This window comes from Ambystoma mexicanum, unplaced genomic scaffold, assembly GCF_040938575.1.
Source record: "Ambystoma mexicanum isolate Mex_15411 unplaced genomic scaffold, UKY_AmexF1_1 Mex_scaf10, whole genome shotgun sequence".
Classification (NCBI taxonomy): Eukaryota; Metazoa; Chordata; class Amphibia; order Caudata; family Ambystomatidae; genus Ambystoma; species Ambystoma mexicanum.
This window is the reverse complement of record NW_027182325.1, coordinates 1,582,501-1,605,000: the sequence shown is the minus strand read 5'-3', so window position 1 is coordinate 1,605,000 and position 22,500 is coordinate 1,582,501. Positions and strand designations below refer to the sequence as shown.

General features: G+C 47.4%; 57 non-coding genes and 20 pseudogenes across 57 annotated transcripts in view; all 77 read right to left on the bottom strand.

Annotated features, from left to right (window-relative positions):
- Nucleotides 1–112, bottom strand: part of LOC138550136 (5S ribosomal RNA) — a 119-nt gene extending 7 nt beyond the window's left edge. The window contains exon 1 of the ribosomal RNA XR_011293897.1: nucleotides 1–112. This exon is cut by the window's left edge and continues 7 nt beyond it. This is a non-coding gene — a ribosomal RNA (5S ribosomal RNA).
- Nucleotides 113–218: 106 nt separating this feature from the next.
- Nucleotides 219–337, bottom strand: LOC138539776 (5S ribosomal RNA). Its single transcript, XR_011287840.1, has one exon. It is a non-coding gene; the product is annotated as a 5S ribosomal RNA (ribosomal RNA).
- Nucleotides 338–443: 106 nt separating this feature from the next.
- On the bottom strand, nucleotides 444–562 carry LOC138538565 (5S ribosomal RNA). Its single transcript, XR_011286659.1, has one exon. It is a non-coding gene; the product is annotated as a 5S ribosomal RNA (ribosomal RNA).
- A 465-nt stretch (nucleotides 563–1,027) lies between these two features.
- On the bottom strand, nucleotides 1,028–1,136 carry LOC138545608 (5S ribosomal RNA; annotated as a pseudogene).
- Nucleotides 1,137–1,241: 105 nt separating this feature from the next.
- Nucleotides 1,242–1,360, bottom strand: LOC138548676 (5S ribosomal RNA). The gene has a single exon (XR_011292468.1). It is a non-coding gene; the product is annotated as a 5S ribosomal RNA (ribosomal RNA).
- Nucleotides 1,361–1,466: 106 nt separating this feature from the next.
- LOC138541070 (5S ribosomal RNA) lies at nucleotides 1,467–1,585 on the bottom strand. The gene has a single exon (XR_011289087.1). It is a non-coding gene; the product is annotated as a 5S ribosomal RNA (ribosomal RNA).
- A 106-nt stretch (nucleotides 1,586–1,691) lies between these two features.
- LOC138542881 (5S ribosomal RNA) lies at nucleotides 1,692–1,800 on the bottom strand (annotated as a pseudogene).
- Nucleotides 1,801–2,262: 462 nt separating this feature from the next.
- Nucleotides 2,263–2,371, bottom strand: LOC138546302 (5S ribosomal RNA; annotated as a pseudogene).
- Nucleotides 2,372–2,477: 106 nt separating this feature from the next.
- On the bottom strand, nucleotides 2,478–2,596 carry LOC138547817 (5S ribosomal RNA). Its single transcript, XR_011291645.1, has one exon. It is a non-coding gene; the product is annotated as a 5S ribosomal RNA (ribosomal RNA).
- A 106-nt stretch (nucleotides 2,597–2,702) lies between these two features.
- On the bottom strand, nucleotides 2,703–2,821 carry LOC138550135 (5S ribosomal RNA). The gene has a single exon (XR_011293896.1). It is a non-coding gene; the product is annotated as a 5S ribosomal RNA (ribosomal RNA).
- Nucleotides 2,822–2,927: 106 nt separating this feature from the next.
- Nucleotides 2,928–3,046, bottom strand: LOC138541933 (5S ribosomal RNA). Its single transcript, XR_011289925.1, has one exon. It is a non-coding gene; the product is annotated as a 5S ribosomal RNA (ribosomal RNA).
- Nucleotides 3,047–3,152: 106 nt separating this feature from the next.
- LOC138541083 (5S ribosomal RNA) lies at nucleotides 3,153–3,271 on the bottom strand. The gene has a single exon (XR_011289099.1). It is a non-coding gene; the product is annotated as a 5S ribosomal RNA (ribosomal RNA).
- A 106-nt stretch (nucleotides 3,272–3,377) lies between these two features.
- Nucleotides 3,378–3,496, bottom strand: LOC138549660 (5S ribosomal RNA). The gene has a single exon (XR_011293435.1). It is a non-coding gene; the product is annotated as a 5S ribosomal RNA (ribosomal RNA).
- A 463-nt stretch (nucleotides 3,497–3,959) lies between these two features.
- LOC138546636 (5S ribosomal RNA) lies at nucleotides 3,960–4,068 on the bottom strand (annotated as a pseudogene).
- Nucleotides 4,069–4,174: 106 nt separating this feature from the next.
- On the bottom strand, nucleotides 4,175–4,293 carry LOC138548984 (5S ribosomal RNA). The gene has a single exon (XR_011292773.1). It is a non-coding gene; the product is annotated as a 5S ribosomal RNA (ribosomal RNA).
- Nucleotides 4,294–4,756: 463 nt separating this feature from the next.
- LOC138546301 (5S ribosomal RNA) lies at nucleotides 4,757–4,865 on the bottom strand (annotated as a pseudogene).
- Nucleotides 4,866–4,971: 106 nt separating this feature from the next.
- On the bottom strand, nucleotides 4,972–5,090 carry LOC138547816 (5S ribosomal RNA). The gene has a single exon (XR_011291644.1). It is a non-coding gene; the product is annotated as a 5S ribosomal RNA (ribosomal RNA).
- A 106-nt stretch (nucleotides 5,091–5,196) lies between these two features.
- On the bottom strand, nucleotides 5,197–5,315 carry LOC138537040 (5S ribosomal RNA). Its single transcript, XR_011285191.1, has one exon. It is a non-coding gene; the product is annotated as a 5S ribosomal RNA (ribosomal RNA).
- Nucleotides 5,316–5,421: 106 nt separating this feature from the next.
- LOC138550133 (5S ribosomal RNA) lies at nucleotides 5,422–5,540 on the bottom strand. The gene has a single exon (XR_011293895.1). It is a non-coding gene; the product is annotated as a 5S ribosomal RNA (ribosomal RNA).
- Nucleotides 5,541–5,646: 106 nt separating this feature from the next.
- LOC138539774 (5S ribosomal RNA) lies at nucleotides 5,647–5,765 on the bottom strand. Its single transcript, XR_011287838.1, has one exon. It is a non-coding gene; the product is annotated as a 5S ribosomal RNA (ribosomal RNA).
- A 106-nt stretch (nucleotides 5,766–5,871) lies between these two features.
- Nucleotides 5,872–5,990, bottom strand: LOC138538562 (5S ribosomal RNA). The gene has a single exon (XR_011286657.1). It is a non-coding gene; the product is annotated as a 5S ribosomal RNA (ribosomal RNA).
- A 464-nt stretch (nucleotides 5,991–6,454) lies between these two features.
- LOC138543453 (5S ribosomal RNA) lies at nucleotides 6,455–6,563 on the bottom strand (annotated as a pseudogene).
- Nucleotides 6,564–6,668: 105 nt separating this feature from the next.
- LOC138551185 (5S ribosomal RNA) lies at nucleotides 6,669–6,787 on the bottom strand. Its single transcript, XR_011294916.1, has one exon. It is a non-coding gene; the product is annotated as a 5S ribosomal RNA (ribosomal RNA).
- A 106-nt stretch (nucleotides 6,788–6,893) lies between these two features.
- LOC138541057 (5S ribosomal RNA) lies at nucleotides 6,894–7,012 on the bottom strand. Its single transcript, XR_011289075.1, has one exon. It is a non-coding gene; the product is annotated as a 5S ribosomal RNA (ribosomal RNA).
- A 106-nt stretch (nucleotides 7,013–7,118) lies between these two features.
- On the bottom strand, nucleotides 7,119–7,237 carry LOC138548983 (5S ribosomal RNA). Its single transcript, XR_011292772.1, has one exon. It is a non-coding gene; the product is annotated as a 5S ribosomal RNA (ribosomal RNA).
- A 463-nt stretch (nucleotides 7,238–7,700) lies between these two features.
- Nucleotides 7,701–7,809, bottom strand: LOC138546300 (5S ribosomal RNA; annotated as a pseudogene).
- Nucleotides 7,810–7,915: 106 nt separating this feature from the next.
- Nucleotides 7,916–8,034, bottom strand: LOC138536782 (5S ribosomal RNA). Its single transcript, XR_011284945.1, has one exon. It is a non-coding gene; the product is annotated as a 5S ribosomal RNA (ribosomal RNA).
- A 106-nt stretch (nucleotides 8,035–8,140) lies between these two features.
- LOC138537039 (5S ribosomal RNA) lies at nucleotides 8,141–8,259 on the bottom strand. Its single transcript, XR_011285190.1, has one exon. It is a non-coding gene; the product is annotated as a 5S ribosomal RNA (ribosomal RNA).
- Nucleotides 8,260–8,365: 106 nt separating this feature from the next.
- On the bottom strand, nucleotides 8,366–8,484 carry LOC138550132 (5S ribosomal RNA). Its single transcript, XR_011293894.1, has one exon. It is a non-coding gene; the product is annotated as a 5S ribosomal RNA (ribosomal RNA).
- A 106-nt stretch (nucleotides 8,485–8,590) lies between these two features.
- Nucleotides 8,591–8,709, bottom strand: LOC138539773 (5S ribosomal RNA). The gene has a single exon (XR_011287837.1). It is a non-coding gene; the product is annotated as a 5S ribosomal RNA (ribosomal RNA).
- A 106-nt stretch (nucleotides 8,710–8,815) lies between these two features.
- On the bottom strand, nucleotides 8,816–8,934 carry LOC138541770 (5S ribosomal RNA). The gene has a single exon (XR_011289768.1). It is a non-coding gene; the product is annotated as a 5S ribosomal RNA (ribosomal RNA).
- Nucleotides 8,935–9,398: 464 nt separating this feature from the next.
- On the bottom strand, nucleotides 9,399–9,507 carry LOC138543451 (5S ribosomal RNA; annotated as a pseudogene).
- Nucleotides 9,508–9,612: 105 nt separating this feature from the next.
- On the bottom strand, nucleotides 9,613–9,731 carry LOC138540726 (5S ribosomal RNA). Its single transcript, XR_011288762.1, has one exon. It is a non-coding gene; the product is annotated as a 5S ribosomal RNA (ribosomal RNA).
- Nucleotides 9,732–9,837: 106 nt separating this feature from the next.
- LOC138541046 (5S ribosomal RNA) lies at nucleotides 9,838–9,956 on the bottom strand. Its single transcript, XR_011289064.1, has one exon. It is a non-coding gene; the product is annotated as a 5S ribosomal RNA (ribosomal RNA).
- A 106-nt stretch (nucleotides 9,957–10,062) lies between these two features.
- On the bottom strand, nucleotides 10,063–10,181 carry LOC138548982 (5S ribosomal RNA). Its single transcript, XR_011292771.1, has one exon. It is a non-coding gene; the product is annotated as a 5S ribosomal RNA (ribosomal RNA).
- Nucleotides 10,182–10,644: 463 nt separating this feature from the next.
- Nucleotides 10,645–10,753, bottom strand: LOC138546745 (5S ribosomal RNA; annotated as a pseudogene).
- Nucleotides 10,754–10,859: 106 nt separating this feature from the next.
- Nucleotides 10,860–10,978, bottom strand: LOC138547815 (5S ribosomal RNA). The gene has a single exon (XR_011291643.1). It is a non-coding gene; the product is annotated as a 5S ribosomal RNA (ribosomal RNA).
- A 106-nt stretch (nucleotides 10,979–11,084) lies between these two features.
- Nucleotides 11,085–11,203, bottom strand: LOC138537038 (5S ribosomal RNA). Its single transcript, XR_011285189.1, has one exon. It is a non-coding gene; the product is annotated as a 5S ribosomal RNA (ribosomal RNA).
- Nucleotides 11,204–11,309: 106 nt separating this feature from the next.
- On the bottom strand, nucleotides 11,310–11,428 carry LOC138550131 (5S ribosomal RNA). The gene has a single exon (XR_011293893.1). It is a non-coding gene; the product is annotated as a 5S ribosomal RNA (ribosomal RNA).
- Nucleotides 11,429–11,534: 106 nt separating this feature from the next.
- Nucleotides 11,535–11,653, bottom strand: LOC138539771 (5S ribosomal RNA). Its single transcript, XR_011287836.1, has one exon. It is a non-coding gene; the product is annotated as a 5S ribosomal RNA (ribosomal RNA).
- A 106-nt stretch (nucleotides 11,654–11,759) lies between these two features.
- On the bottom strand, nucleotides 11,760–11,878 carry LOC138541648 (5S ribosomal RNA). The gene has a single exon (XR_011289650.1). It is a non-coding gene; the product is annotated as a 5S ribosomal RNA (ribosomal RNA).
- A 465-nt stretch (nucleotides 11,879–12,343) lies between these two features.
- On the bottom strand, nucleotides 12,344–12,452 carry LOC138543450 (5S ribosomal RNA; annotated as a pseudogene).
- Nucleotides 12,453–12,557: 105 nt separating this feature from the next.
- Nucleotides 12,558–12,676, bottom strand: LOC138551184 (5S ribosomal RNA). Its single transcript, XR_011294915.1, has one exon. It is a non-coding gene; the product is annotated as a 5S ribosomal RNA (ribosomal RNA).
- Nucleotides 12,677–12,782: 106 nt separating this feature from the next.
- On the bottom strand, nucleotides 12,783–12,901 carry LOC138541034 (5S ribosomal RNA). The gene has a single exon (XR_011289052.1). It is a non-coding gene; the product is annotated as a 5S ribosomal RNA (ribosomal RNA).
- Nucleotides 12,902–13,007: 106 nt separating this feature from the next.
- On the bottom strand, nucleotides 13,008–13,126 carry LOC138548981 (5S ribosomal RNA). Its single transcript, XR_011292770.1, has one exon. It is a non-coding gene; the product is annotated as a 5S ribosomal RNA (ribosomal RNA).
- Nucleotides 13,127–13,589: 463 nt separating this feature from the next.
- LOC138546299 (5S ribosomal RNA) lies at nucleotides 13,590–13,698 on the bottom strand (annotated as a pseudogene).
- Nucleotides 13,699–13,804: 106 nt separating this feature from the next.
- Nucleotides 13,805–13,923, bottom strand: LOC138548980 (5S ribosomal RNA). Its single transcript, XR_011292769.1, has one exon. It is a non-coding gene; the product is annotated as a 5S ribosomal RNA (ribosomal RNA).
- A 463-nt stretch (nucleotides 13,924–14,386) lies between these two features.
- On the bottom strand, nucleotides 14,387–14,495 carry LOC138546885 (5S ribosomal RNA; annotated as a pseudogene).
- Nucleotides 14,496–14,601: 106 nt separating this feature from the next.
- LOC138547814 (5S ribosomal RNA) lies at nucleotides 14,602–14,720 on the bottom strand. The gene has a single exon (XR_011291642.1). It is a non-coding gene; the product is annotated as a 5S ribosomal RNA (ribosomal RNA).
- Nucleotides 14,721–14,826: 106 nt separating this feature from the next.
- LOC138537037 (5S ribosomal RNA) lies at nucleotides 14,827–14,945 on the bottom strand. Its single transcript, XR_011285188.1, has one exon. It is a non-coding gene; the product is annotated as a 5S ribosomal RNA (ribosomal RNA).
- A 106-nt stretch (nucleotides 14,946–15,051) lies between these two features.
- LOC138550130 (5S ribosomal RNA) lies at nucleotides 15,052–15,170 on the bottom strand. Its single transcript, XR_011293892.1, has one exon. It is a non-coding gene; the product is annotated as a 5S ribosomal RNA (ribosomal RNA).
- A 106-nt stretch (nucleotides 15,171–15,276) lies between these two features.
- Nucleotides 15,277–15,395, bottom strand: LOC138539770 (5S ribosomal RNA). The gene has a single exon (XR_011287835.1). It is a non-coding gene; the product is annotated as a 5S ribosomal RNA (ribosomal RNA).
- Nucleotides 15,396–15,501: 106 nt separating this feature from the next.
- LOC138538561 (5S ribosomal RNA) lies at nucleotides 15,502–15,620 on the bottom strand. Its single transcript, XR_011286656.1, has one exon. It is a non-coding gene; the product is annotated as a 5S ribosomal RNA (ribosomal RNA).
- Nucleotides 15,621–16,084: 464 nt separating this feature from the next.
- Nucleotides 16,085–16,193, bottom strand: LOC138543449 (5S ribosomal RNA; annotated as a pseudogene).
- A 105-nt stretch (nucleotides 16,194–16,298) lies between these two features.
- On the bottom strand, nucleotides 16,299–16,417 carry LOC138548664 (5S ribosomal RNA). The gene has a single exon (XR_011292457.1). It is a non-coding gene; the product is annotated as a 5S ribosomal RNA (ribosomal RNA).
- A 106-nt stretch (nucleotides 16,418–16,523) lies between these two features.
- On the bottom strand, nucleotides 16,524–16,632 carry LOC138542991 (5S ribosomal RNA; annotated as a pseudogene).
- Nucleotides 16,633–16,738: 106 nt separating this feature from the next.
- LOC138544796 (5S ribosomal RNA) lies at nucleotides 16,739–16,847 on the bottom strand (annotated as a pseudogene).
- Nucleotides 16,848–16,952: 105 nt separating this feature from the next.
- LOC138541924 (5S ribosomal RNA) lies at nucleotides 16,953–17,071 on the bottom strand. Its single transcript, XR_011289916.1, has one exon. It is a non-coding gene; the product is annotated as a 5S ribosomal RNA (ribosomal RNA).
- A 106-nt stretch (nucleotides 17,072–17,177) lies between these two features.
- LOC138541022 (5S ribosomal RNA) lies at nucleotides 17,178–17,296 on the bottom strand. The gene has a single exon (XR_011289041.1). It is a non-coding gene; the product is annotated as a 5S ribosomal RNA (ribosomal RNA).
- A 106-nt stretch (nucleotides 17,297–17,402) lies between these two features.
- Nucleotides 17,403–17,521, bottom strand: LOC138548979 (5S ribosomal RNA). Its single transcript, XR_011292768.1, has one exon. It is a non-coding gene; the product is annotated as a 5S ribosomal RNA (ribosomal RNA).
- A 463-nt stretch (nucleotides 17,522–17,984) lies between these two features.
- Nucleotides 17,985–18,093, bottom strand: LOC138546298 (5S ribosomal RNA; annotated as a pseudogene).
- A 106-nt stretch (nucleotides 18,094–18,199) lies between these two features.
- LOC138547813 (5S ribosomal RNA) lies at nucleotides 18,200–18,318 on the bottom strand. Its single transcript, XR_011291641.1, has one exon. It is a non-coding gene; the product is annotated as a 5S ribosomal RNA (ribosomal RNA).
- Nucleotides 18,319–18,424: 106 nt separating this feature from the next.
- LOC138537036 (5S ribosomal RNA) lies at nucleotides 18,425–18,543 on the bottom strand. The gene has a single exon (XR_011285187.1). It is a non-coding gene; the product is annotated as a 5S ribosomal RNA (ribosomal RNA).
- A 106-nt stretch (nucleotides 18,544–18,649) lies between these two features.
- On the bottom strand, nucleotides 18,650–18,768 carry LOC138550129 (5S ribosomal RNA). The gene has a single exon (XR_011293891.1). It is a non-coding gene; the product is annotated as a 5S ribosomal RNA (ribosomal RNA).
- A 106-nt stretch (nucleotides 18,769–18,874) lies between these two features.
- LOC138539769 (5S ribosomal RNA) lies at nucleotides 18,875–18,993 on the bottom strand. Its single transcript, XR_011287834.1, has one exon. It is a non-coding gene; the product is annotated as a 5S ribosomal RNA (ribosomal RNA).
- A 106-nt stretch (nucleotides 18,994–19,099) lies between these two features.
- On the bottom strand, nucleotides 19,100–19,218 carry LOC138541647 (5S ribosomal RNA). The gene has a single exon (XR_011289649.1). It is a non-coding gene; the product is annotated as a 5S ribosomal RNA (ribosomal RNA).
- A 465-nt stretch (nucleotides 19,219–19,683) lies between these two features.
- Nucleotides 19,684–19,792, bottom strand: LOC138545812 (5S ribosomal RNA; annotated as a pseudogene).
- Nucleotides 19,793–19,897: 105 nt separating this feature from the next.
- LOC138551183 (5S ribosomal RNA) lies at nucleotides 19,898–20,016 on the bottom strand. The gene has a single exon (XR_011294914.1). It is a non-coding gene; the product is annotated as a 5S ribosomal RNA (ribosomal RNA).
- A 106-nt stretch (nucleotides 20,017–20,122) lies between these two features.
- On the bottom strand, nucleotides 20,123–20,241 carry LOC138541010 (5S ribosomal RNA). Its single transcript, XR_011289030.1, has one exon. It is a non-coding gene; the product is annotated as a 5S ribosomal RNA (ribosomal RNA).
- Nucleotides 20,242–20,347: 106 nt separating this feature from the next.
- On the bottom strand, nucleotides 20,348–20,466 carry LOC138548978 (5S ribosomal RNA). Its single transcript, XR_011292767.1, has one exon. It is a non-coding gene; the product is annotated as a 5S ribosomal RNA (ribosomal RNA).
- A 464-nt stretch (nucleotides 20,467–20,930) lies between these two features.
- Nucleotides 20,931–21,039, bottom strand: LOC138543448 (5S ribosomal RNA; annotated as a pseudogene).
- Nucleotides 21,040–21,144: 105 nt separating this feature from the next.
- On the bottom strand, nucleotides 21,145–21,263 carry LOC138548652 (5S ribosomal RNA). Its single transcript, XR_011292445.1, has one exon. It is a non-coding gene; the product is annotated as a 5S ribosomal RNA (ribosomal RNA).
- A 106-nt stretch (nucleotides 21,264–21,369) lies between these two features.
- Nucleotides 21,370–21,478, bottom strand: LOC138542990 (5S ribosomal RNA; annotated as a pseudogene).
- A 106-nt stretch (nucleotides 21,479–21,584) lies between these two features.
- Nucleotides 21,585–21,693, bottom strand: LOC138544795 (5S ribosomal RNA; annotated as a pseudogene).
- A 105-nt stretch (nucleotides 21,694–21,798) lies between these two features.
- Nucleotides 21,799–21,917, bottom strand: LOC138550848 (5S ribosomal RNA). Its single transcript, XR_011294592.1, has one exon. It is a non-coding gene; the product is annotated as a 5S ribosomal RNA (ribosomal RNA).
- A 106-nt stretch (nucleotides 21,918–22,023) lies between these two features.
- Nucleotides 22,024–22,142, bottom strand: LOC138540998 (5S ribosomal RNA). Its single transcript, XR_011289019.1, has one exon. It is a non-coding gene; the product is annotated as a 5S ribosomal RNA (ribosomal RNA).
- A 106-nt stretch (nucleotides 22,143–22,248) lies between these two features.
- Nucleotides 22,249–22,367, bottom strand: LOC138548977 (5S ribosomal RNA). The gene has a single exon (XR_011292766.1). It is a non-coding gene; the product is annotated as a 5S ribosomal RNA (ribosomal RNA).
- Nucleotides 22,368–22,500: the final 133 nt, after the last annotated feature.

Here is a 22,500-nt window from a genome sequence, read left to right as displayed (position 1 = left end):
AGCACCTGGTATTCCCAGGCGGTCTCCCATCCAGGTACTAACGAGGCCCGACACTGCTTAGCTTCCGAGATCAGACGAGATCGGGCGCATTCAGTGTGGTGTGGCCGTAGGCTCTGGTTCTTGTGAGTTTTGTACTTTTAAGCATCTAGTCGGCTAGACCTTGCAGTTTTGAAAGGCAATTGAGAAATGGCTCACTTCCTGAACTTGGAGTACAAAAAAGCCTACAGCACCTGGTATTCCCAGGCGGTCTTCCATCCAGGTACTAACTAGGCCCGACACTGCTTAGCTTCTGAGATCAGACGAGATCAGGCACATTCAGTGTGGTGTGGCCGTAGGCTCTGGGCCTAGTGAGTTTTGTACTTTTAAGCATCTAGTCGGCTAGACCTTGCAGTTTTAAAAGGCAATTGAGAAAGGGCTCACTTCCTGAACTTGGAGCACAAAAAAGCCTACAGCACCTGGTATTCCCAGGCGGTCTCCCATCCAGGTACTAACTAGGCCTGACACTGCTTAACTTCCGAGATCAGTCGAGATCGGGTGCATTCAGTGTGGTGTGGCCGTAGGCTCTAGGAATGCTAAGAATATTACTCTTATGCATTTGCATTTAGTAAGCTAAGCCATGCAGCCACTTGCAACATGATACCACGCTCATCGCTCGATCAGCGCTCGATCAGGCGAGATATATAAGACTGGTGGGCCCATTCAGGACTCCTATGTCTGGTAGGATAACTTTAATTCATCCATCCTGTGTCTGTTGCAGGGAGGTGGAGAGAACAATCAACACAATAATGGTTTTCTTTCATGCCTCTTGAAGGACTCAATATTCTCTGTACTGCATTACATGTGAAAGTTGATTTATTACCCATGAACACACTACCTGTATGCTAATTCTATGTAAAAAGGTAGCTCCAGCCCTCATGATGTTGTCCAACATTTCCGCTATAAAACGGGATACAATTATTTTGGAAACATACCAAATTTGAAAAATAATTGAGAAGTTGCGCAATTACTAATCATGGAGCACAAAAAAAGCCTACAGCACCTGGTATTCCCAGGCAGTCTCCCATCCAGGTACTAACTAGGCCCGACCCTGCTTAGCTTCCGAGATTGGGCGCATTCAGTGTGGTGTGGCCGTAGGCTCTGGGCCTAGTGAGTTTGTACTTTTAAGCATCTAGTCGGCTAGACCTTGCAGTTTTGAAAGGCAATTGTGAAATGGCTCACTTCCTGAACTTGGAGCACAAAAAAGCCTACAGCACCTGGTATTCCCAGGTGGTCTCCCATCCAGGTACTAACTAGGCCCGACACTGCTTAGCTTCCGAGATCAGACGAGATCGGGCGCATTCAGTGTGGTGTGGCCGTAGGCTCTGGGCCTAGTGAGTTTTGTACTTTTAAGCATCTAGTCGGCTAGACCTTGCAGTTTTGAAAGGCAATTGAGAAATGGCTCACTTCCTGAACTTGGAGTACAAAAAAGCCTACAGCACCTGGTATTCCCAGGCGGTCTCCCATCCAGGTACTAACTAGGCCCGACACTGCTTAGCTTCTGAGATCAGACGAGATCAGGCGCATTCAGTGTGGTGTGGCCGTAGGCTCTGGGCCTAGTGAGTGTTGTACTTTTAAGCATCTAGTCGGCTAGACCTTGCAGTTTTAAAAGGCAATTGAGAAAGGGCTCACTTCCTGAACTTGGAGCACAAAAAAGCCTACAGCACCTGGTATTCCCAGGCGGTCTCCCATCCAGGTACTAACTAGGCCTGACACTGCTTAACTTCCGAGATCGGGTGCATTCAGTGTGGTGTGGCCATAGGCTCTAGGAATGCTAAGAATATTACTCTTATGCATTTGCATTTAGTAAGCTAAGCCATGCAGCCACTTGCAACATGATACCACGCTCATCGCTCGATCAGGCTCGATCAGGCGAGATATATAAGACTGGTGGGCCCATTCAGGACTCCTATGTCTGGTAGGATAACTTTAATTCATCCATCCTGTGTCTGTTGCAGGGAGGTGGAGAGAACAATCAACACAATAATGGTTTTCTTTCATGCCTCTTGAAGGACTCAATATTCTCTGTACTGCATTACATGTGAAAGTCGATTTATTACCCATGAACACACTGCCTGTATGCTAATTCTATGTAAAAGGTAGCTCCAGCCCTCATGATGTTGTCCAACATTTCCGCTATAAAATGGGATACAATTATTTTGGAAACATACCAAATTTGAAAAATAATTGAGAAGTTGCGCAATTACTAATCATGGAGCACAAAAAAGCCTACAGCACCTGGTATTCCCAGGCAGTCTCCCATCCAGGTACTAACTAGGCCTGACCCTGCTTAGCTTCCGAGATCGGGCACATTCAGTGTGGTGTGGCCGTAGGCTCTGGGCCTAGTGAGTTTTGTACTTTTAAGCATCTAGTCGGCTAGACCTTGCAGTTTTGAAAGGCAATTGTGAAATGGCTCACTTCCTGAACTTGGAGCACAAAAAAGCCTACAGCACCTGGTATTCCCAGGTGGTCTCCCATCCAGGTACTAACTAGGCCCGACACTGCTTAGCTTCCGAGATCAGACGAGATCGGGCGCAATCAGTGTGGTGTGGCCGTAGGCTCTGGGCCTAGTGAGTTTTGTACTTTTAAGCATCTAGTCAGCTAGACCTTGCAGTTTTGAAAGGCAATTGAGAAATGGCTCACTTCCTGAACTTGGAGCACAAAAAAGCCTACAGCACCTGGTATTCCCAGGCGGTCTCCCATCCAGGTACTAACGAGGCCCGACACTGCTTAGCTTCCGAGATCAGACGAGATCGGGCGCATTCAGTGTGGTGTGGCCGTAGGCTCTGGTTCTTGTGAGTTTTGTACTTTTAAGCATCTAGTCGGCTAGACCTTGCAGTTTTGAAAGGCAATTGAGAAATGGCTCACTTCCTGAACTTGGAGTACAAAAAAGCCTACAGCACCTGGTATTCCCAGGCGGTCTTCCATCCACGTACTAACTAGGCCCGACACTGCTTAGCTTCTGAGATCAGACGAGATCAGGCACATTCAGTGTGGTGTGGCCGTAGGCTCTGGGCCTAGTGAGTTTTGTACTTTTAAGCATCTAGTCGGCTAGACCTTGCAGTTTTAAAAGGCAATTGAGAAAGGGCTCACTTCCTGAACTTGGAGCACAAAAAAGCCTACAGCACCTGGTATTCCCAGGCGGTCTTCCATCCACGTACTAACTAGGCCCGACACTGCTTAGCTTCTGAGATCAGACGAGATCAGGCGCATTCAGTGTGGTGTGGCCGTAGGCTCTGGGCCTAGTGAGTGTTGTACTTTTAAGCATCTAGTCGGCTAGACCTTGCAGTTTTAAAAGGCAATTGAGAAAGGGCTCACTTCCTGAACTTGGAGCACAAAAAAGCCTACAGCACCTGGTATTCCCAGGCGGTCTCCCATCCAGGTACTAATTAGGCCTGACACTGCTTAACTTCCGAGATCAGACGAGATCGGGTGCATTCAGTGTGGTGTGGCCGTAGGCTCTAGGAATGCTAAGAATATTACTCTTATGCATTTGCATTTAGTAAGCTAAGCCATGCAGCCACTTGCAACATGATACCACGCTCATCGCTCGATCAGGCTCGATCAGGCGAGATATATAAGACTGGTGGGCCCATTCAGGACTCCTATGTCTGGTAGGATAACTTTAATTCATCCATCCTGTGTCTGTTGCAGGGAGGTGGAGAGAACAATCAACACAATAATGGTTTTCTTTCATGCCTCTTGAAGGACTCAATATTCTCTGTACTGCATTACATGTGAAAGTCGATTTATTACCCATGAACACACTACCTGTATGCTAATTCTATGTAAAAAGGTAGCTCCAGCCCTCATGATGTTGTCCAACATTTCCGCTATAAAACGGGATACAATTATTTTGGAAACATACCAAATTTGAAAAATAATTGAGAAGTTGCGCAATTACTAATCATGGAGCACAAAAAAGCCTACAGCACCTGGTATTCCCAGGCAGTCTCCCATCCAGGTACTAACTAGGCCTGACCCTGCTTAGCTTCCGAGATCGGGCACATTCAGTGTGGTGTGGCTGTAGGCTCTGGGCCTAGTGAGTTTTGTACTTTTAAGCATCTAGTCGGCTAGACCTTGCAGTTTTAAAAGGCAATTGAGAAAGGGCTCACTTCCTGAACTTGGAGCACAAAAAAGCCTACAGCACCTGGTATTCCCAGGCGGTCTCCCATCCAGGTACTAACTAGGCCTGACACTGCTTAACTTCCGAGATCAGACGAGATCGGGTGCATTCAGTGTGGTGTGGCCGTAGGCTCTAGGAATGCTAAGAATATTACTCTTATGCATTTGCATTTAGTAAGCTAAGCCATGCAGCCACTTGCAACATGATACCACGCTCATCGCTCGATCAGGCTCGATCAGGCGAGATATATAAGACTGGTGGGCCCATTCAGGACTCCTATGTCTGGTAGGATAACTTTAATTCATCCATCCTGTGTCTGTTGCAGGGAGGTGGAGAGAACAATCAACACAATAATGGTTTTCTTTCATGCCTCTTGAAGGACTCAATATTCTCTGTACTGCATTACATGTGAAAGTCGATTTATTACCCATGAACACACTGCCTGTATGCTAATTCTATGTAAAAAGGTAGCTCCAGCCCTCATGATGTTGTCCAACATTTCCGCTATAAAACGGGATACAATTATTTTGGAAACATACCAAATTTGAAAAATAATTGAGAAGTTGCGCAATTACTAATCATGGAGCACAAAAAAGCCTACAGCACCTGGTATTCCCAGGCAGTCTCCCATCCAGGTACTAACTAGGCCTGACCCTGCTTAGCTTCCGAGATCGGGCACATTCAGTGTGGTGTGGCCGTAGGCTCTGGGCCTAGTGAGTTTTGTACTTTTAAGCATCTAGTCGGCTAGACCTTGCAGTTTTGAAAGGCAATTGTGAAATGGCTCACTTCCTGAACTTGGAGCACAAAAAAGCCTACAGCACCTGGTATTCCCAGGTGGTCTCCCATCCAGGTACTAACTAGGCCCGACACTGCTTAGCTTCCGAGATCAGACGAGATCGGGCGCAATCAGTGTGGTGTGGCCGTAGGCTCTGGGCCTAGTGAGTTTTGTACTTTTAAGCATCTAGTCAGCTAGACCTTGCAGTTTTGAAAGGCAATTGAGAAATGGCTCACTTCCTGAACTTGGAGCACAAAAAAGCCTACAGCACCTGGTATTCCCAGGCGGTCTCCCATCCAGGTACTAACGAGGCCCGACACTGCTTAGCTTCCGAGATCAGACGAGATCGGGCGCAATCAGTGTGGTGTGGCCGTAGGCTCTGGGCCTAGTGAGTTTTGTACTTTTAAGCATCTAGTCAGCTAGACCTTGCAATTTTGAAAGGCAATTGAGAAATGGCTCACTTCCTGAACTTGGAGCACAAAAAAGCCTACAGCACCTGGTATTCCCAGGCGGTCTCCCATCCAGGTACTAACGAGGCCCGACACTGCTTAGCTTCCGAGATCAGACGAGATCGGGCGCATTCAGTGTGGTGTGGCCGTAGGCTCTGGTTCTTGTGAGTTTTGTACTTTTAAGCATCTAGTCGGCTAGACCTGTCAGTTTTGAAAGGCAATTGAGAAATGGCTCACTTCCTGAACTTGGAGTACAAAAAAGCCTACAGCACCTGGTATTCCCAGGCGGTCTTCCATCCAGGTACTAACTAGGCCCGACACTGCTTAGCTTCTGAGATCAGACGAGATCAGGCACATTCAGTGTGGTGTGGCCGTAGGCTCTGGGCCTAGTGAGTTTTGTACTTTTAAGCATCTAGTCGGCTAGACCTTGCAGTTTTAAAAGGCAATTGAGAAAGGGCTCACTTCCTGAACTTGGAGCACAAAAAAGCCTACAGCACCTGGTATTCCCAGGCGGTCTCCCATCCAGGTACTAACTAGGCCTGACACTGCTTAACTTCCGAGATCAGTCGAGATCGGGTGCATTCAGTGTGGTGTGGCCGTAGGCTCTAGGAATGCTAAGAATATTACTCTTATGCATTTGCATTTAGTAAGCTAAGCCATGCAGCCACTTGCAACATGATACCACGCTCATCGCTCGATCAGGCTCGATCAGGCGAGATATATAAGACTGGTGGGCCCATTCAGGACTCCTATGTCTGGTAGGATAACTTTAATTCATCCATCCTGTGTCTGTTGCAGGGAGGTGGAGAGAACAATCAACACAATAATGGTTTTCTTTCATGCCTCTTGAAGGACTCAATATTCTCTGTACTGCATTACATGTGAAAGTTGATTTATTACCCATGAACACACTACCTGTATGCTAATTCTATGTAAAAAGGTAGCTCCAGCCCTCATGATGTTGTCCAACATTTCCGCTATAAAACGGGATACAATTATTTTGGAAACATACCAAATTTGAAAAATAATTGAGAAGTTGCGCAATTACTAATCATGGAGCACAAAAAAAGCCTACAGCACCTGGTATTCCCAGGCAGTCTCCCATCCAGGTACTAACTAGGCCCGACCCTGCTTAGCTTCCGAGATCGGGCGCATTCAGTGTGGTGTGGCCGTAGGCTCTGGGCCTAGTGAGTTTGTACTTTTAAGCATCTAGTCGGCTAGACCTTGCAGTTTTGAAAGGCAATTGTGAAATGGCTCACTTCCTGAACTTGGAGCACAAAAAAGCCTACAGCACCTGGTATTCCCAGGTGGTCTCCCATCCAGGTACTAACTAGGCCCGACACTGCTTAGCTTCCGAGATCAGACAAGATCGGGCGCATTCAGTGTGGTGTGGCCGTAGGCTCTGGGCCTAGTGAGTTTTGTACTTTTAAGCATCTAGTCGGCTAGACCTTGCAGTTTTGAAAGGCAATTGAGAAATGGCTCACTTCCTGAACTTGGAGTACAAAAAAGCCTACAGCACCTGGTATTCCCAGGCGGTCTCCCATCCAGGTACTAACTAGGCCCGACACTGCTTAGCTTCTGAGATCAGACGAGATCAGGCGCATTCAGTGTGGTGTGGCCGTAGGCTCTGGGCCTAGTGAGTGTTGTACTTTTAAGCATCTAGTCGGCTAGACCTTGCAGTTTTAAAAGGCAATTGAGAAAGGGCTCACTTCCTGAACTTGGAGCACAAAAAAGCCTACAGCACCTGGTATTCCCAGGCGGTCTCCCATCCAGGTACTAACTAGGCCTGACACTGCTTAACTTCCGAGATCAGACGAGATCGGGTGCATTCAGTGTGGTGTGGCCGTAGGCTCTAGGAATGCTAAGAATATTACTCTTATGCATTTGCATTTAGTAAGCTAAGCCATGCAGCCACTTGCAACATGATACCACGCTCATCGCTCGATCAGGCTCGATCAGGCGAGATATATAAGACTGGTGGGCCCATTCAGGACTCCTATGTCTGGTAGGATAACTTTAATTCATCCATCCTGTGTCTGTTGCAGGGAGGTGGAGAGAACAATCAACACAATAATGGTTTTCTTTCATGCCTCTTGAAGGACTCAATATTCTCTGTACTGCATTACATGTGAAAGTCGATTTATTACCCATGAACACACTGCCTGTATGCTAATTCTATGTAAAAAGGTAGCTCCAGCCCTCATGATGTTGTCCAACATTTCCGCTATAAAACGGGATACAATTATTTTGGAAACATACCAAATTTGAAAAATAATTGAGAAGTTGCGCAATTACTAATCATGGAGCACAAAAAAGCCTACAGCACCTGGTATTCCCAGGCAGTCTCCCATCCAGGTACTAACTAGGCCTGACCCTGCTTAGCTTCCGAGATCGGGCACATTCAGTGTGGTGTGGCCGTAGGCTCTGGGCCTAGTGAGTTTTGTACTTTTAAGCATCTAGTCGGCTAGACCTTGCAGTTTTGAAAGGCAATTGTGAAATGGCTCACTTCCTGAACTTGGAGCACAAAAAAGCCAACAGCACCTGGTATTCCCAGGTGGTCTCCCATCCAGGTACTAACTAGGCCCGACACTGCTTAGCTTCCGAGATCAGACGAGATCGGGCGCAATCAGTGTGGTGTGGCCGTAGGCTCTGGGCCTAGTGAGTTTTGTACTTTTAAGCATCTAGTCAGCTAGACCTTGCAGTTTTGAAAGGCAATTGAGAAATGGCTCACTTCCTGAACTTGGAGCACAAAAAAGCCTACAGCACCTGGTATTCCCAGGCGGTCTCCCATCCAGGTACTAACGAGGCCCGACACTGCTTAGCTTCCGAGATCAGACGAGATCGGGCGCAATCAGTGTGGTGTGGCCGTAGGCTCTGGGCCTAGTGAGTTTTGTACTTTTAAGCATCTAGTCAGCTAGACCTTGCAATTTTGAAAGGCAATTGAGAAATGGCTCACTTCCTGAACTTGGAGCACAAAAAAGCCTACAGCACCTGGTATTCCCAGGCGGTCTCCCATCCAGGTACTAACGAGGCCCGACACTGCTTAGCTTCCGAGATCAGACGAGATCGGGCGCATTCAGTGTGGTGTGGCCGTAGGCTCTGGTTCTTGTGAGTTTTGTACTTTTAAGCATCTAGTCGGCTAGACCTTGCAGTTTTGAAAGGCAATTGAGAAATGGCTCACTTCCTGAACTTGGAGTACAAAAAAGCCTACAGCACCTGGTATTCCCAGGCGGTCTTCCATCCAGGTACTAACTAGGCCCGACACTGCTTAGCTTCTGAGATCAGACGAGATCAGGCACATTCAGTGTGGTGTGGCCGTAGGCTCTGGGCCTAGTGAGTTTTGTACTTTTAAGCATCTAGTCGGCTAGACCTTGCAGTTTTAAAAGGCAATTGAGAAAGGGCTCACTTCCTGAACTTGGAGCACAAAAAAGCCTACAGCACCTGGTATTCCCAGGCGGTCTCCCATCCAGGTACTAACTAGGCCTGACACTGCTTATCTTCCGAGATCAGTCGAGATCGGGTGCATTCAGTGTGGTGTGGCCGTAGGCTCTAGGAATGCTAAGAATATTACTCTTATGCATTTGCATTTAGTAAGCTAAGCCATGCAGCCACTTGCAACATGATACCACGCTCATCGCTCGATCAGGCTCGATCAGGCGAGATATATAAGACTGGTGGGCCCATTCAGGACTCCTATGTCTGGTAGGATAACTTTAATTCATCCATCCTGTGTCTGTTGCAGGGAGGTGGAGAGAACAATCAACACAATAATGGTTTTCTTTCATGCCTCTTGAAGGACTCAATATTCTCTGTACTGCATTACATGTGAAAGTTGATTTATTACCCATGAACACACTACCTGTATGCTAATTCTATGTAAAAAGGTAGCTCCAGCCCTCATGATGTTGTCCAACATTTCCGCTATAAAACGGGATACAATTATTTTGGAAACATACCAAATTTGAAAAATAATTGAGAAGTTGCGCAATTACTAATCATGGAGCACAAAAAAAGCCTACAGCACCTGGTATTCCCAGGCAGTCTCCCATCCAGGTACTAACTAGGCCCGACCCTGCTTAGCTTCCGAGATCGGGCGCATTCAGTGTGGTGTGGCCGTAGGCTCTGGGCCTAGTGAGTTTGTACTTTTAAGCATCTAGTCGGCTAGACCTTGCAGTTTTGAAAGGCAATTGTGAAATGGCTCACTTCCTGAACTTGGAGCACAAAAAAGCCTACAGCACCTGGTATTCCCAGGTGGTCTCCCATCCAGGTACTAACTAGGCCCGACACTGCTTAGCTTCCGAGATCAGACGAGATAGGGCGCATTCAGTGTGGTGTGGCCGTAGGCTCTGGGCCTAGTGAGTTTTGTACTTTTAAGCATCTAGTCGGCTAGACCTTGCAGTTTTGAAAGGCAATTGAGAAATGGCTCACTTCCTGAACTTGGAGTACAAAAAAGCCTACAGCACCTGGTATTCCCAGGCGGTCTCCCATCCAGGTACTAACTAGGCCCGACACTGCTTAGCTTCTGAGATCAGACGAGATCAGGCGCATTCAGTGTGGTGTGGCCGTAGGCTCTGGGCCTAGTGAGTGTTGTACTTTTAAGCATCTAGTCGGCTAGACCTTGCAGTTTTAAAAGGCAATTGAGAAAGGGCTCACTTCCTGAACTTGGAGCACAAAAAAGCCTACAGCACCTGGTATTCCCAGGCGGTCTCCCATCCAGGTACTAACTAGGCCTGACACTGCTTAACTTCCGAGATCAGACGAGATCGGGTGCATTCAGTGTGGTGTGGCCGTAGGCTCTAGGAATGCTAAGAATATTACTCTTATGCATTTGCATTTAGTAAGCTAAGCCATGCAGCCACTTGCAACATGATACCACGCTCATCGCTCGATCAGGCTCGATCAGGCGAGATATATAAGACTGGTGGGCCCATTCAGGACTCCTATGTCTGGTAGGATAACTTTAATTCATCCATCCTGTGTCTGTTGCAGGGAGGTGGAGAGAACAATCAACACAATAATGGTTTTCTTTCATGCCTCTTGAAGGACTCAATATTCTCTGTACTGCATTACATGTGAAAGTCGATTTATTACCCATGAACACACTACCTGTATGCTAATTCTATGTAAAAAGGTAGCTCCAGCCCTCATGATGTTGTCCAACATTTCCGCTATAAAACGGGATACAATTATTTTGGAAACATACCAAATTTGAAAAATAATTGAGAAGTTGCGCAATTACTAATCATGGAGCACAAAAAAGCCTACAGCACCTGGTATTCCCAGGCAGTCTCCCATCCAGGTACTAGCTAGGCCTGACCCTGCTTAGCTTCCGAGATCGGGCACATTCAGTGTGGTGTGGCCGTAGGCTCTGGGCCTAGTGAGTTTTGTACTTTTAAGCATCTAGTCGGCTAGACCTTGCAGTTTTGAAAGGCAATTGTGAAATGGCTCACTTCCTGAACTTGGAGCACAAAAAAGCCTACAGCACCTGGTATTCCCAGGTGGTCTCCCATCCAGGTACTAACTAGGCCCGACACTGCTTAGCTTCCGAGATCAGACGAGATCGGGCGCAATCAGTGTGGTGTGGCCGTAGGCTCTGGGCCTAGTGAGTTTTGTACTTTTAAGCATCTAGTCAGCTAGACCTTGCAGTTTTGAAAGGCAATTGAGAAATGGCTCACTTCCTGAACTTGGAGCACAAAAAAGCCTACAGCACCTGGTATTCCCAGGCGGTCTCCCATCCAGGTACTAACGAGGCCCGACACTGCTTAGCTTCCGAGATCAGACGAGATCGGGCGCAATCAGTGTGGTGTGGCCGTAGGCTCTGGGCCTAGTGAGTTTTGTACTTTTAAGCATCTAGTCAGCTAGACCTTGCAATTTTGAAAGGCAATTGAGAAATGGCTCACTTCCTGAACTTGGAGCACAAAAAAGCCTACAGCACCTGGTATTCCCAGGCGGTCTCCCATCCAGGTACTAACGAGGCCCGACACTGCTTAGCTTCCGAGATCAGACGAGATCGGGCGCATTCAGTGTGGTGTGGCCGTAGGCTCTGGTTCTTGTGAGTTTTGTACTTTTAAGCATCTAGTCGGCTAGACCTTGCAGTTTTGAAAGGCAATTGAGAAATGGCTCACTTCCTGAACTTGGAGTACAAAAAAGCCTACAGCACCTGGTATTCCCAGGCGGTCTTCCATCCAGGTACTAACTAGGCCCGACACTGCTTAGCTTCTGAGATCAGACGAGATCAGGCACATTCAGTGTGGTGTGGCCGTAGGCTCTGGGCCTAGTGAGTTTTGTACTTTTAAGCATCTAGTCGGCTAGACCTTGCAGTTTTAAAAGGCAATTGAGAAAGGGCTCACTTCCTGAACTTGGAGCACAAAAAAGCCTACAGCACCTGGTATTCCCAGGCGGTCTCCCATCCAGGTACTAACTAGGCCTGACACTGCTTAACTTCCGAGATCAGTCGAGATCAGGTGCATTCAGTGTGGTGTGGCCGTAGGCTCTAGGAATGCTAAGAATATTACTCTTATGCATTTGCATTTAGTAAGCTAAGCCATGCAGCCACTTGCAACATGATACCACGCTCATCGCTCGATCAGCGCTCGATCAGGCGAGATATATAAGACTGGTGGGCCCATTCAGGACTCCTATGTCTGGTAGGATAACTTTAATTCATCCATCCTGTGTCTGTTGCAGGGAGGTGGAGAGAACAATCAACACAATAATGGTTTTCTTTCATGCCTCTTGAAGGACTCAATATTCTCTGTACTGCATTACATGTGAAAGTTGATTTATTACCCATGAACACACTACCTGTATGCTAATTCTATGTAAAAAGGTAGCTCCAGCCCTCATGATGTTGTCCAACATTTCCGCTATAAAACGGGATACAATTATTTTGGAAACATACCAAATTTGAAAAATAATTGAGAAGTTGCGCAATTACTAATCATGGAGCACAAAAAAAGCCTACAGCACCTGGTATTCCCAGGCAGTCTCCCATCCAGGTACTAACTAGGCCCGACCCTGCTTAGCTTCCGAGATCGGGCGCATTCAGTGTGGTGTGGCCGTAGGCTCTGGGCCTAGTGAGTTTGTACTTTTAAGCATCTAGTCGGCTAGACCTTGCAGTTTTGAAAGGCAATTGTGAAATGGCTCACTTCCTGAACTTGGAGCACAAAAAAGCCTACAGCACCTGGTATTCCCAGGTGGTCTCCCATCCAGGTACTAACTAGGCCCGACACTGCTTAGCTTCCGAGATCAGACAAGATCGGGCGCATTCAGTGTGGTGTGGCCGTAGGCTCTGGGCCTAGTGAGTTTTGTACTTTTAAGCATCTAGTCGGCTAGACCTTGCAGTTTTGAAAGGCAATTGAGAAATGGCTCACTTCCTGAACTTGGAGTACAAAAAAGCCTACAGCACCTGGTATTCCCAGGCGGTCTCCCATCCAGGTACTAACTAGGCCCGACACTGCTTAGCTTCTGAGATCAGACGAGATCAGGCGCATTCAGTGTGGTGTGGCCGTAGGCTCTGGGCCTAGTGAGTGTTGTACTTTTAAGCATCTAGTCGGCTAGACCTTGCAGTTTTAAAAGGCAATTGAGAAAGGGCTCACTTCCTGAACTTGGAGCACAAAAAAGCCTACAGCACCTGGTATTCCCAGGCGGTCTCCCATCCAGGTACTAACTAGGCCTGACACTGCTTAACTTCCGAGATCAGACGAGATCGGGTGCATTCAGTGTGGTGTGGCCGTAGGCTCTAGGAATGCTAAGAATATTACTCTTATGCATTTGCATTTAGTAAGCTAAGCCATGCAGCCACTTGCAACATGATACCACGCTCATCGCTCGATCAGGCTCGATCAGGCGAGATATATAAGACTGGTGGGCCCATTCAGGACTCCTATGTCTGGTAGGATAACTTTAATTCATCCATCCTGTGTCTGTTGCAGGGAGGTGGAGAGAACAATCAACACAATAATGGTTTTCTTTCATGCCTCTTGAAAGACTCAATATTCTCTGTACTGCATTACATGTGAAAGTCGATTTATTACCCATGAACACACTACCTGTATGCTAATTCTATGTAAAAAGGTAGCTCCAGCCCTCATGATGTTGTCCAACATTTCCGCTATAAAACGGGATACAATTATTTTGGAAACATACCAAATTTGAAAAATAATTGAGAAGTTGCGCAATTACTAATCATGGAGCACAAAAAAGCCTACAGCACCTGGTATTCCCAGGCAGTCTCCCATCCAGGTACTAACTAGGCCTGACCCTGCTTAGCTTCCGAGATCGGGCACATTCAGTGTGGTGTGGCCGTAGGCTCTGGGCCTAGTGAGTTTTGTACTTTTAAGCATCTAGTCGGCTAGACCTTGCAGTTTTAAAAGGCAATTGAGAAAGGGCTCACTTCCTGAACTTGGAGCACAAAAAAGCCTACAGCACCTGGTATTCCCAGGCGGTCTCCCATCCAGGTACTAACTAGGCCTGACACTGCTTAACTTCCGAGATCAGACGAGATCGGGTGCATTCAGTGTGGTGTGGCCGTAGGCTCTAGGAATGCTAAGAATATTACTCTTATGCATTTGCATTTAGTAAGCTAAGCCATGCAGCCACTTGCAACATGATACCACGCTCATCGCTCGATCAGGCTCGATCAGGCGAGATATATAAGACTGGTGGGCCCATTCAGGACTCCTATGTCTGGTAGGATAACTTTAATTCATCCATCCTGTGTCTGTTGCAGGGAGGTGGAGAGAACAATCAACACAATAATGGTTTTCTTTCATGCCTCTTGAAGGACTCAATATTCTCTGTACTGCATTACATGTGAAAGTCGATTTATTACCCATGAACACACTGCCTGTATGCTAATTCTATGTAAAAAGGTAGCTCCAGCCCTCATGATGTTGTCCAACATTTCCGCTATAAAACGGGATACAATTATTTTGGAAACATACCAAATTTGAAAAATAATTGAGAAGTTGCGCAATTACTAATCATGGAGCACAAAAAAGCCTACAGCACCTGGTATTCCCAGGCAGTCTCCCATCCAGGTACTAACTAGGCCTGACCCTGCTTAGCTTCCGAGATCGGGCACCTTCAGTGTGGTGTGGCTGTAGGCTCTGGGCCTAGTGAGTTTTGTACTTTTAAGCATCTAGTCGGCTAGACCTTGCAGTTTTGAAAGGCAATTGTGAAATGGCTCACTTCCTGAACTTGGAGCACAAAAAAGCCTACAGCACCTGGTATTCCCAGGTGGTCTCCCATCCAGGTACTAACTAGGCCCGACACTGCTTAGCTTCCGAGATCAGACGAGATCGGGCGCAATCAGTGTGGTGTGGCCGTAGGCTCTGGGCCTAGTGAGTTTTGTACTTTTAAGCATCTAGTCAGCTAGACCTTGCAGTTTTGAAAGGCAATTGAGAAATGGCTCACTTCCTGAACTTGGAGCACAAAAAAGCCTACAGCACCTGGTATTCCCAGGCGGTCTCCCATCCAGGTACTAACGAGGCCCGACACTGCTTAGCTTCCGAGATCAGACGAGATCGGGCGCAATCAGTGTGGTGTGGCCGTAGGCTCTGGGCCTAGTGAGTTTTGTACTTTTAAGCATCTAGTCAGCTAGACCTTGCAATTTTGAAAGGCAATTGAGAAATGGCTCACTTCCTGAACTTGGAGCACAAAAAAGCCTACAGCACCTGGTATTCCCAGGCGGTCTCCCATCCAGGTACTAACGAGGCCCGACACTGCTTAGCTTCCGAGATCAGACGAGATCGGGCGCATTCAGTGTGGTGTGGCCGTAGGCTCTGGTTCTTGTGAGTTTTGTACTTTTAAGCATCTAGTCGGCTAGACCTTGCAGTTTTGAAAGGCAATTGAGAAATGGCTCACTTCCTGAACTTGGAGTACAAAAAAGCCTACAGCACCTGGTATTCCCAGGCGGTCTTCCATCCAGGTACTAACTAGGCCCGACACTGCTTAGCTTCTGAGATCAGACGAGATCAGGCACATTCAGTGTGGTGTGGCCGTAGGCTCTGGGCCTAGTGAGTTTTGTACTTTTAAGCATCTAGTCGGCTAGACCTTGCAGTTTTAAAAGGCAATTGAGAAAGGGCTCACTTCCTGAACTTGGAGCACAAAAAAGCCTACAGCACCTGGTATTCCCAGGCGGTCTCCCATCCAGGTACTAACTAGGCCTGACACTGCTTAACTTCCGAGATCAGTCGAGATCGGGTGCATTCAGTGTGGTGTGGCCGTAGGCTCTAGGAATGCTAAGAATATTACTCTTATGCATTTGCATTTAGTAAGCTAAGCCATGCAGCCACTTGCAACATGATACCACGCTCATCGCTCGATCAGGCTCGATCAGGCGAGATATATAAGACTGGTGGGCCCATTCAGGACTCCTATGTCTGGTAGGATAACTTTAATTCATCCATCCTGTGTCTGTTGCAGGGAGGTGGAGAGAACAATCAACACAATAATGGTTTTCTTTCATGCCTCTTGAAGGACTCAATATTCTCTGTACTGCATTACATGTGAAAGTTGATTTATTACCCATGAACACACTACCTGTATGCTAATTCTATGTAAAAAGGTAGCTCCAGCCCTCATGATGTTGTCCAACATTTCCGCTATAAAACGGGATACAATTATTTTGGAAACATACCAAATTTGAAAAATAATTGAGAAGTTGCGCAATTACTAATCATGGAGCACAAAAAAAGCCTACAGCACCTGGTATTCCCAGGCAGTCTCCCATCCAGGTACTAACTAGGCCCGACCCTGCTTAGCTTCCGAGATCGGGCGCATTCAGTGTGGTGTGGCCGTAGGCTCTGGGCCTAGTGAGTTTGTACTTTTAAGCATCTAGTCGGCTAGACCTTGCAGTTTTGAAAGGCAATTGTGAAATGGCTCACTTCCTGAACTTGGAGCACAAAAAAGCCTACAGCACCTGGTATTCCCAGGTGGTCTCCCATCCAGGTACTAACTAGGCCCGACACTGCTTAGCTTCCGAGATCAGACGAGATCGGGCGCATTCAGTGTGGTGTGGCCGTAGGCTCTGGGCCTAGTGAGTTTTGTACTTTTAAGCATCTAGTCGGCTAGACCTTGCAGTTTTGAAAGGCAATTGAGAAATGGCTCACTTCCTGAACTTGGAGTACAAAAAAGCCTACAGCACCTGGTATTCCCAGGCGGTCTCCCATCCAGGTACTAACGAGGCCCGACACTGCTTAGCTTCCGAGATCGGGCGCAATCAGTGTGGTGTGGCCGTAGGCTCTGGGCCTAGTGAGTTTTGTACTTTTAAGCATCTAGTCAGCTAGACCTTGCAATTTTGAAAGGCAATTGAGAAATGGCTCACTTCCTGAACTTGGAGCACAAAAAAGCCTACAGCACCTGGTATTCCCAGGCGGTCTCCCATCCAGGTACTAACTAGGCCCGACCCTGCTTAGCTTCTGAGATCGGGCGCATTCAGTGTGGTGTGGCCGTAGGTTCTGGGCCTAGTGAGTTTGTACTTTTAAGCATCTAGTCGGCTAGACCTTGCAGTTTTGAAAGGCAATTGTGAAATGGCTCACTTCCTGAACTTGGAGCACAAAAAAGCCTACAGCACCTGGTATTCCCAGGTGGTCTCCCATCCAGGTACTAACTAGGCCCGACACTGCTTAGCTTCCGAGATCAGATGAGATCGGGCGCATTCAGTGTGGTGTGGCCGTAGGCTCTGGGCCTAGTGAGTTTTGTACTTTTAAGCATCTAGTCGGCTAGACCTTGCAGTTTTGAAAGGCAATTGAGAAATGGCTCACTTCCTGAACTTGGAGTACAAAAAAGCCTACAGCACCTGGTATTCCCAGGCGGTCTCCCATCCAGGTACTAACTAGGCCCGACACTGCTTAGCTTCTGAGATCAGACGAGATCAGGCGCATTCAGTGTGGTGTGGCCGTAGGCTCTGGGCCTAGTGAATGTTGTACTTTTAAGCATCTAGTCGGCTAGACCTTGCAGTTTTAAAAGGCAATTGAGAAAGGGCTCACTTCCTGAACTTGGAGCACAAAAAAGCCTACAGCACCTGGTATTCCCAGGCGGTCTCCCATCCAGGTACTAACTAGGCCTGACACTGCTTAACTTCCGAGATCAGACGAGATCGGGTGCATTCAGTGTGGTGTGGCCGTAGGCTCTAGGAATGCTAAGAATATTACTCTTATGCATTTGCATTTAGTAAGCTAAGCCATGCAGCCACTTGCAACATGATACCACGCTCATCGCTCGATCAGGCTCGATCAGGCGAGATATATAAGACTGGTGGGCCCATTCAGGACTCCTATGTCTGGTAGGATAACTTTAATTCATCCATCCTGTGTCTGTTGCAGGGAGGTGGAGAGAACAATCAACACAATAATGGTTTTCTTTCATGCCTCTTGAAGGACTCAATATTCTCTGTACTGCATTACATGTGAAAGTCGATTTATTACCCATGAACACACTACCTGTATGCTAATTCTATGTAAAAAGGTAGCTCCAGCCCTCATGATGTTGTCCAACATTTCCGCTATAAAACGGGATACAATTATTTTGGAAACATACCAAATTTGAAAAATAATTGAGAAGTTGCGCAATTACTAATCATGGAGCACAAAAAAGCCTACAGCACCTGGTATTCCCAGGCAGTCTCCCATCCAGGTACTAACTAGGCCTGACCCTGCTTAGCTTCCGAGATCGGGCACATTCAGTGTGGTGTGGCCGTAGGCTCTGGGCCTAGTGAGTTTTGTACTTTTAAGCATCTAGTCGGCTAGACCTTGCAGTTTTGAAAGGCAATTGTGAAATGGCTCACTTCCTGAACTTGGAGCACAAAAAAGCCTACAGCACCTGGTATTCCCAGGTGGTCTCCCATCCAGGTACTAACTAGGCCCGACACTGCTTAGCTTCCGAGATCAGACGAGATCGGGCGCAATCAGTGTGGTGTGGCCGTAGGCTCTGGGCCTAGTGAGTTTTGTACTTTTAAGCATCTAGTCAGCTAGACCTTGCAGTTTTGAAAGGCAATTGAGAAATGGCTCACTTCCTGAACTTGGAGCACAAAAAAGCCTACAGCACCTGGTATTCCCAGGCGGTCTCCCATCCAGGTACTAACGAGGCCCGACACTGCTTAGCTTCCGAGATCAGACGAGATCGGGCGCAATCAGTGTGGTGTGGCCGTAGGCTCTGGGCCTAGTGAGTTTTGTACTTTTAAGCATCTAGTCAGCTAGACCTTGCAATTTTGAAAGGCAATTGAGAAATGGCTCACTTCCTGAACTTGGAGCACAAAAAAGCCTACAGCACCTGGTATTCCCAGGCGGTCTCCCATCCAGGTACTAACGAGGCCCGACACTGCTTAGCTTCCGAGATCAGACGAGATCGGGCGCATTCAGTGTGGTGTGGCCGTAGGCTCTGGTTCTTGTGAGTTTTGTACTTTTAAGCATCTAGTCGGCTAGACCTTGCAGTTTTGAAAGGCAATTGAGAAATGGCTCACTTCCTGAACTTGGAGTACAAAAAAGCCTACAGCACCTGGTATTCCCAGGCGGTCTTCCATCCAGGTACTAACTAGGCCCGACACTGCTTAGCTTCTGAGATCAGACGAGATCAGGCACATTCAGTGTGGTGTGGCCGTAGGCTCTGGGCCTAGTGAGTTTTGTACTTTTAAGCATCTAGTCGGCTAGACCTTGCAGTTTTAAAAGGCAATTGAGAAAGGGCTCACTTCCTGAACTTGGAGCACAAAAAAGCCTACAGCACCTGGTATTCCCAGGCGGTCTCCCATCCAGGTACTAACTAGGCCTGACACTGCTTAACTTCCGAGATCAGTCGAGATCAGGTGCATTCAGTGTGGTGTGGCCGTAGGCTCTAGGAATGCTAAGAATATTACTCTTATGCATTTGCATTTAGTAAGCTAAGCCATGCAGCCACTTGCAACATGATACCACGCTCATCTCTCGATCAGCGCTCGATCAGGCGAGATATATAAGACTGGTGGGCCCATTCAGGACTCCTATGTCTGGTAGGATAACTTTAATTCATCCATCCTGTGTCTGTTGCAGGGAGGTGGAGAGAACAATCAACACAATAATGGTTTTCTTTCATGCCTCTTGAAGGACTCAATATTCTCTGTACTGCATTACATGTGAAAGTTGATTTATTACCCATGAACACACTACCTGTATGCTAATTCTATGTAAAAAGGTAGCTCCAGCCCTCATGATGTTGTCCAACATTTCCGCTATAAAACGGGATACAATTATTTTGGAAACATACCAAATTTGAAAAATAATTGAGAAGTTGCGCAATTACTAATCATGGAGCACAAAAAAAGCCTACAGCACCTGGTATTGCCAGGCAGTCTCCCATCCAGGTACTAACTAGGCCCGACCCTGCTTAGCTTCCGAGATCGGGCGCATTCAGTGTGGTGTGGCCGTAGGCTCTGGGCCTAGTGAGTTTGTACTTTTAAGCATCTAGTCGGCTAGACCTTGCAGTTTTGAAAGGCAATTGTGAAATGGCTCACTTCCTGAACTTGGAGCACAAAAAAGCCTACAGCACCTGGTATTCCCAGGTGGTCTCCCATCCAGGTACTAACTAGGCCCGACACTGCTTAGCTTCCGAGATCAGACAAGATCGGGCGCATTCAGTGTGGTGTGGCCGTAGGCTCTGGGCCTAGTGAGTTTTGTACTTTTAAGCATCTAGTCGGCTAGACCTTGCAGTTTTGAAAGGCAATTGAGAAATGGCTCACTTCCTGAACTTGGAGTACAAAAAAGCCTACAGCACCTGGTATTCCCAGGCGGTCTCCCATCCAGGTACTAACTAGGCCCGACACTGCTTAGCTTCTGAGATCAGACGAGATCAGGCGCATTCAGTGTGGTGTGGCCGTAGGCTCTGGGCCTAGTGAGTGTTGTACTTTTAAGCATCTAGTCGGCTAGACCTTGCAGTTTTAAAAGGCAATTGAGAAAGGGCTCACTTCCTGAACTTGGAGCACAAAAAAGCCTACAGCACCTGGTATTCCCAGGCGGTCTCCCATCCAGGTACTAACTAGGCCTGACACTGCTTAACTTCCGAGATCAGACGAGATCGGGTGCATTCAGTGTGGTGTGGCCGTAGGCTCTAGGAATGCTAAGAATATTACTCTTATGCATTTGCATTTAGTAAGCTAAGCCATGCAGCCACTTGCAACATGATACCACGCTCATCGCTCGATCAGGCTCGATCAGGCGAGATATATAAGACTGGTGGGCCCATTCAGGACTCCTATGTCTGGTAGGATAACTTTAATTCATCCATCCTGTGTCTGTTGCAGGGAGGTGGAGAGAACAATCAACACAATAATGGTTTTCTTTCATGCCTCTTGAAGGACTCAATATTCTCTGTACTGCATTACATGTGAAAGTCGATTTATTACCCATGAACACACTACCTGTATGCTAATTCTATGTAAAAAGGTAGCTCCAGCCCTCATGATGTTGTCCAACATTTCCGCTATAAAACGGGATACAATTATTTTGGAAACATACCAAATTTGAAAAATAATTGAGAAGTTGCGCAATTACTAATCATGGAGCACAAAAAAAGCCTACAGCACCTGGTATTCCCAGGCAGTCTCCCATCCAGGTACTAACTAGGCCCGACCCTGCTTAGCTTCCGAGATCGGGCGCATTCAGTGTGGTGTGGCCGTAGGCTCTGGGCCTAGTGAGTTTGTACTTTTAAGCATCTAGTCGGCTAGACCTTGCAGTTTTGAAAGGCAATTGTGAAATGGCTCACTTCCTGAACTTGGAGCACAAAAAAGCCTACAGCACCTGGTATTCCCAGGTGGTCTCCCATCCAGGTACTAACTAGGCCCGACACTGCTTAGCTTCCGAGATCAGACGAGATCGGGCGCATTCAGTGTGGTGTGGCCGTAGGCTCTGGGCCTAGTGAGTTTTGTACTTTTAAGCATCTAGTCGGCTAGACCTTGCAGTTTTGAAAGGCAATTGAGAAATGGCTCACTTCCTGAACTTGGAGTACAAAAAAGCCTACAGCACCTGGTATTCCCAGGCGGTCTCCCATCCAGGTACTAACGAGGCCCGACACTGCTTAGCTTCCGAGATCGGGCGCAATCAGTGTGGTGTGGCCGTAGGCTCTGGGCCTAGTGAGTTTTGTACTTTTAAGCATCTAGTCAGCTAGACCTTGCAATTTTGAAAGGAAATTGAGAAATGGCTCACTTCCTGAACTTGGAGCACAAAAAAGCCTACAGCACCTGGTATTCCCAGGCGGTCTCCCATCCAGGTACTAACTAGGCCCGACCCTGCTTAGCTTCTGAGATCGGGCGCATTCAGTGTGGTGTGGCCGTAGGTTCTGGGCCTAGTGAGTTTGTACTTTTAAGCATCTAGTCGGCTAGACCTTGCAGTTTTGAAAGGCAATTGTGAAATGGCTCACTTCCTGAACTTGGAGCACAAAAAAGCCTACAGCACCTGGTATTCCCAGGTGGTCTCCCATCCAGGTACTAACTAGGCCCGACACTGCTTAGTTTCCGAGATCAGATGAGATCGGGCGCATTCAGTGTGGTGTGGCCGTAGGCTCTGGGCCTAGTGAGTTTTGTACTTTTAAGCATCTAGTCGGCTAGACCTTGCAGTTTTGAAAGGCAATTGAGAAATGGCTCACTTCCTGAACTTGGAGTACAAAAAAGCCTACAGCACCTGGTATTCCCAGGCGGTCTCCCATCCAGGTACTAACTAGGCCCGACACTGCTTAGCTTCTGAGATCAGACGAGATCAGGCGCATTCAGTGTGGTGTGGCCGTAGGCTCTGGGCCTAGTGAATGTTGTACTTTTAAGCATCTAGTCGGCTAGACCTTGCAGTTTTAAAAGGCAATTGAGAAAGGGCTCACTTCCTGAACTTGGAGCACAAAAAAGCCTACAGCACCTGGTATTCCCAGGCGGTCTCCCATCCAGGTACTAACTAGGCCTGACACTGCTTAACTTCCGAGATCAGACGAGATCGGGTGCATTCAGTGTGGTGTGGCCGTAGGCTCTAGGAATGCTAAGAATATTACTCTTATGCATTTGCATTTAGTAAGCTAAGCCATGCAGCCACTTGCAACATGATACCACGCTCATCGCTCGATCAGGCTCGATCAGGCGAGATATATAAGACTGGTGGGCC